This window comes from Rhinopithecus roxellana, chromosome 17 (assembly GCF_007565055.1).
Source record: "Rhinopithecus roxellana isolate Shanxi Qingling chromosome 17, ASM756505v1, whole genome shotgun sequence".
Lineage (NCBI taxonomy): Eukaryota > Metazoa > Chordata > Mammalia > Primates > Cercopithecidae > Rhinopithecus > Rhinopithecus roxellana.
In genome coordinates this window covers 43,809,101-43,815,594 of record NC_044565.1, presented here as the reverse complement: position 1 = coordinate 43,815,594, position 6,494 = coordinate 43,809,101, and the positions used below count along the sequence as shown (strand labels likewise).

Genomic DNA, 6,494 nt, shown 5'->3' with positions numbered 1-6,494 from the left:
CCCAAAGGAAAAGATTGGGAGTAGGGAAAGGGAGAGAGCACCCCTTAGGAAGCCAGCTGTCCTTCAAAGAGTGTCATTATGTATCTTCCTCCAGCTATACAGCAATGTGGTGAACGCCACAGAAACACAGGGTTATTGTCACCAACTGAAGTTATTCAATTGCCACTGGGAGAGAGGACCCAGCAAGGAGACCTCAGCATATAATTAACTCGGATATTTTTTAAAAATTGAAATGAACTGTTGTTAGGTTCTAAATTGAGATGCAAGTTAATTATTTATGAATATTCATAGAAAACTTGAACAATTTCCAAACTTGACCGTTAGTTTCTCATCAGCTCACCAAATAGTCGATGTGTATTTTTTTCTGTAATTTTCTCTTAATGTGCACTGGAACTACCAACTTCATTAAGATTTTTGAGATTCATTTTGTCTTGTGATGAATCAAAAGGGAATGGACTAACAGAAAATAAAATGTTTATCTCTTATCTTTTACTTATAGTCATACATAAGAGAAGAATGAAATGACACTCAGCAAAGATTGGTCAGTTATGGTTAAAAAAAAAAAATTAGCATATTTGAGGAACATTCAGAAGAAGCAGGTCAATGTTCTATATGTGTATGGGGGGAAAAGGAGGAGGGGAAGGTAGTGTTTGGGGAGTGGAAGGTGGCCAGAGACATGAAACCACTGAAAGAAGGAAGGTATCCAGCTCCCAAGAACTTATTACAGGTAATCATGTACCTGTGGTGGGTTCAGGATATGCTTCTCCCAAATATGGCACCTTGGCATTTCAGAAGCAGGACAATCGCCCGTACTTTCCTCTCACCTTTCTCCCTTAGAGCAGGTCATAAAACCTAGGAAGCTCACTCTCTAACCTTCTCCCACACTTCTCGTCTGAAACAGAATTTAAGACCCTAATTCCAAAAGTATCCTCCCTTGACCTGGAGGAAAGGAACATTCTTATTCCTGGAGACAGAGGGACACAGAGAAGGACCAGAACAAACAGGCCTTGCTAAGTTCCCCCCAGTTTATTACCATTAGATCATATTTCCTTTGTCTATGCATACTTCCTCACAACTGTTCACTCTTCGTCAAACCTAAGCACACAAGTTTACCTGTTTCTCTGGGCATTTTCCTTATGAAGGGTCCTATGTCACACAAAACTTATATTAAGCAAATTTGTATGCTTGTATCTCATTAATCAATCTTTTGGTGTAGGAGTCTCAGCCATGAAAAGAAATTTCTTTTGCGCTAAAGTGGCCACTATTCTCACTCACTCACTCAGAACAGAAAGCTCCTATATGTCCACAAGTTCTAGCTCCCACTACCCCTTCCTCACCAAGGGGCCCAGTCCACTCTCCACATTTACACCTCTTCCATGACCCTGCCACAAAGCCAGCTATCGAACTGGACAAACTCATCTCTGCTGAAATAGTAACCAACCGCCACTCTGGATTTTCAATTGACTGAAGCACTTCATCCCTAAAGAACAGCCAGCTATTTATTAGGGCCTCTCAAAAGGAAAGTTAAAATTAAGGACACACTGGATACCTCAGTTACGTCTGCCATTAAAGACAAAACGCAGCAAAACAAATACTAGGATTTAAAAGACATTACACAGATACAATTAACTGACAAAAAACTGTTCTATTACATGCCAGGGACTGCACTGGACACTGCAGGCAGAGCGCTAAGGGTCATGTCTTGCCCTCAAGTAGCTCACTGGCTGGTGGCTTTCACATGGCAATAGAACAGAGAAGCACATGGTGCCCAGAAGTTGATCCCCACCCTGACATGTGGGAGGTCGGTCCTGAAGGTTTTTTGTTTTTTGTTTTTTTTTTTTGAGATGGAGTCTCACTCTGTCCCTCAGACTGGAGTGCAATGGCATGATCTCGGATCACTGCAACCTCCACCTCCCAGGTTCAAGAAACTCTCCTGCCACAGCCTCCCGAGTAGCTGGGACTACAGGCACGTGCCACCATGCCCGGCTAATTTTTTGTGTTTTAGTAGAAACGGGGTTTCACCATGTTGTCCAGGTTGGTGGCGAACTCCTGAGCTCAGGCAGTCCACCGGCCTTGGCCTCCCAAAGTGCTGGGATTGCAGGCGTGAGCCACCACGCCCTGCCCCTGAAGGCTCTTTCAATTGGGAGAAAATTGGGGGAAGGTAACTTAGTGTCCTAGGGCTGCCTTTAAAAATCACCATGTACTGGTTGGCTTTAAACAAAAACAATTTATTATTTCACAGTTCTGGAGGTTATACATCTGAAATCAAAGCATTGGCAGAGTTGGCTCTTTCTCCAGACTCTTCTCTGAGAGAATCCACTGCATGCGTCTCTCCTAGCTTCTGGTGGTTGCTGGTGATCCTTGGCATTCCTCTGCTTGTGCATACCTCAGTCCAGTCTCTGCATCTGCCTTCACATGGCCTTCTCCCTGACACACAGGGTCTCTGTGTCTCTTTTCCTTTCCTTATAAGGCACCAGTGATACTGCATTTAGCGCCCACCCTAATCCAGCATGATTTCCTCTTAACTGATTACATCTGCAAAGTCTCCATCAATGAATGAATGGATAAACTGTGATACCTATATATGTATGGATGTAAACACACACATGCATATACCCAGTGGAATATTATTTAGCCTTTAAAAAGAAAAGGATGCCATTTGCAATAACATCAGTGAACCTGGAGGACATTATGCTAAGTGAAATAATTCAAACACAGAAAGACAAATACTACATGATCTCACATGTGGAATTTTTTTTTTTTTTTTTTTTGAGTACATAGAAACAGAGAAAAACAGAATGGGTGGTTATCAGAAGCAAAGAGAGAGAGGAAATTGGAAGAAGTAGCTCAAAGGGTACAATGTTGCAACGATGTAGGGTAAGTCTAGAGATCTAATGGATAGGATGAGGACTAGAGTTAATAATGTTGTATTGTGTGCTGTAAACTTGCTAAGAGAGATTTTAGGTACTTTGCCTTACACACACAAAAAAGGAATTATTTGAGGTGATGGATGTGTTCATTTGCTTGACTGTGATAATCATTTCACTATGTGTATCAAAATATCCTGTTACACACCTTAAACATATGCAATTTAAACAAGACCTATTTCCTAATGAAGTAACATTCGGAGATGCCTAATATACATGAATTCTTGAAAGACACTTATTAACCCAGTTTAGGGACATTTCAAGCAAGGATACCAGATGACAGAATATTGTAAGAACTTCTGGTGGTTCTTTGCAGTTATAGGGTAATACGCAAGGGAAATGAGAAAGATAGCATTGGAAAGAGGCTAAAACAAATCAAAAAGTAGCTCGTTAGGTATTAAAGACTATGGATTTTCCACTGAAAGGTGGTAAGACAAAAATAGTGGGTTTTAAGCAGGTAAGTGTTAGAAACATCACTACCACTCTGGCAGGAGTATAGATATTTGGAAAGAAGTGAAATTAGAAGCAAAGATACCAGTTAGAACATTGTTGCAGTAATGCAAGCAAGGTACGACTTTATAATAACATAGTGACTGTGAGGATGAAATGAAACGAAGAAATACATTTGAATTTTTTTAAAAATTGTCATTGACATTGGCCGGGCGCGGTGGCTCAAGCCTGTAATCCCAGCACTCTGGGAGGCCGAGACGGGCGGATCACGAGGTCAGGAGATCGAGACCATCCTGGCTAACACGGTGAAACCCCGTCTCTACTAAAAAATACAAAAAGCTAGCCGGGCGAGGTGGCGGGCGCCTGTAGTCCCAGCTACTCGGGAGGCTGAGGCAGGAGAATGGCGTAAACCCGGGAGGCGGAGCTTGCAGTGAGCTGAGATCCGGCCACTGCACTCCAGCCCGGGCGACAGAGCGAGACTCCGTCTCAAAAAAAAAAAAAAAAAAAAAAAAAAAAAAAAAAAAAAAAAAAAAAATTGTCATTGACAGAATTTGAATGGATAAGATTAACAAAACATGTGTTGTTGAAAAATGAACATGGTGAAAGCTGATGAGATTCCCAGACTTGACCCAGAAATCTGGCCTGAGCAACAAGCTTGATCATCATGTCATTAAGGAAAGTTGGTAATCCATTTTTACAAGGAAGCTAACTTGAATATATTAGAAATTGGTGTGTGTGTATGTGTGTGTAAGTTCTGTATAATTTTGTGTAAGAGAGGCTGGGAGAGAAATACAATTTTGGAGGAAGAATCCTCAAATTAGATTGAGCAGGAGCTCCCTAAAAAGGTGAGAGTAGCTGCCCAAGATGGAAGAGAGAGCTGGAAGAAGCAAGAGATGGATCTCAGTGCCAGCGCTGAAGAGAATTCACAATGGGACTGAGAAATTCAAGGAGGGAAAGCAAGGGAGATCTTCACACAGTGACTGAGGCCCCCTCTCCTGACACTTGGTTGTAAAGGGCAATGGAGGCACAGGGCTGGTTGTATTGGGAATATTGGGGGGAAAAAAGAAGAATGCTATTGAAGAATAGGATGATGTTTTTGTTCCCTTGTTTAAAACAAGAGTGAGTTAAGCCTTTTTATGTTACAGTTATGAAAAGCCTTCATAGAGGAAGAGGATGAAGGGACACGATAAAGAAGGAATAGTCAAGAATGTAAGAGAAGGAAATCAAGAACAAGAGTTGAGCCTTTCTCTATGCCTCTAAAACAAGTCCAGCAGTGGGGCCCTGGTTATCTATCTAAAAGTTGTTGGAAGGAAAGCATAAGATAATGATGTGGCTCACTCGCTGCAAATGGTCTACCTTCCACCTCCCTGCTCCTCCACCAATCTCAATGAAAGAAAAGATTGCTGGCTCATCATTGACAGTGGCTCCAGCATGTGCAAAGCTGCCTTTGCTGGGGAGGACGCCCCTGAGCCATGTTTCTCTCCATCATCAGGTGCCCCTGGCACCACGGTGTGAAAATGGACATGAGCCAGAAGGACTCATACATGGGTGACGAGATTCAGAGCAAGCCAGATGCCGACCCTGAGTTACACCATCCAGCACAGCATGGACATCAACTGGGGCAACATGGAGAAGATCTAGTACCATACCTTCTACAACAAGCTGCACATGGCCCTGGAGGAGCACCCAGTGCTGCTGAGGCCTCCCTGAACCCCAAGGCCAATAGAAAGAAGATGACTCAGATCGTGTTTGAGACCTTCAATACCCTGGCCAGGCCTGTGGGCTTCCAAGCAGTAATGTCCCTCTATGCCTCTGGGTGCACCACTGGTATTGTCATGGATTCTGGAGATGGGGTCACAGTGCCCATCTATGAGGGCTACACCCTTCCCCAGCCATCCTGTGTCTGGACCTGGCTGGCCGGGACCTGTCCAACAACTTCATGAAGATCCTCATGGAGCACAGCTACAACTTCACCAACATAGTTGAGAGGGAGATTGTGCATGACATCAAGAGAAGCTGTGGTATGTTACCCTGGACTTTGAGCAGGAGATGGCCACCACTGCATCCTCCTTCTCCTGAAGAAGAGCTACCAGCTGTCCAACGGCCAGATGATCACCATCAGCAGTGAGTGGTTCTGATGTCTGGAGGCGCTGTTCCAGCCCTCTTTCCTGGACATGAAATCTTGCAGCATCCATGAGACCACCTTCAACTCCACCATGAAGTATGATGTGGACATCCACAAGGACGTGTATGCCAACATGGTGCTGTCCAATGGCACCACCACGTACCCAGGCATCATGGGCAGGTTGCATAAGGAGATCGCCACCCTGATATCCAGCACCAAGAAGATCAAAATCACCTCCCCGCTGAGTGCAAATACTCAGTGTGCATCTGTGGCTCCATCCTGACCTCATTGTCCACTTTCCAGTAGATGTGGATTAGGAAGCAGGAGTACCATGGGTCAGGCCCCTCCATCATCCACCACAAATGCTTCTAAATGGACTTCCGGCAGTTACTTGTAGCATTTGCTGCATGGGTTAATTCAGAAGTATAAATTTGCCCCTGGCACATGTATACACCTCATGAAACGGTAATAAGCCTTTGAAAAGAAATTTGTCCTTGAAGCTTGTATCTGATAGCAAGACTGGATTGTAGAACTTGTTGAGTTTAACCTTGTATTCAAGTTAACTCTTCCCTAGTCATTTGTTTAAGACCCTGTACATACCTTTGATTTCAACCTTTAGTACATGTGGCTGGGTCACTTCGTGGCTGAGGAAAGAACATGCTTGTCAGAGACAAGTCCATGGCTTGGTGAGCCTGAGTAGCCAGTAGTCTCTGATCTGCACAGGGTATTAAAGTGTCATGGCTGAGTGTCATGGGATTTCTCTCGAGGCTGGCAAGGGCTCCTGAACCAGTTGTAATTTCTATCTTGCCAGTTTCTCAGGGTTGGAAAAGTCCAGGCTGTAGGATCCTGCTTCCTTTCTTACCTGATGTTTTCCTGCCAGAACACCATGGACTGTTACTTGCCTTGAGTTGGAAGCAGTTTGCATTTACACCTGTAAATTTATTCATCCTTTAAATTTATGTGAGCATTTTTCATACACAATTCTCAATTCT

The 6,494-nt window shown here is 43.7% G+C and overlaps 1 pseudogene; it reads left to right on the top strand.

Moving 5' to 3' along the window:
• Positions 1–4,849: 4,849 nt before the first annotated feature.
• Positions 4,850–5,808, top strand: LOC104656708 (annotated as a pseudogene).
• Positions 5,809–6,494: the final 686 nt, after the last annotated feature.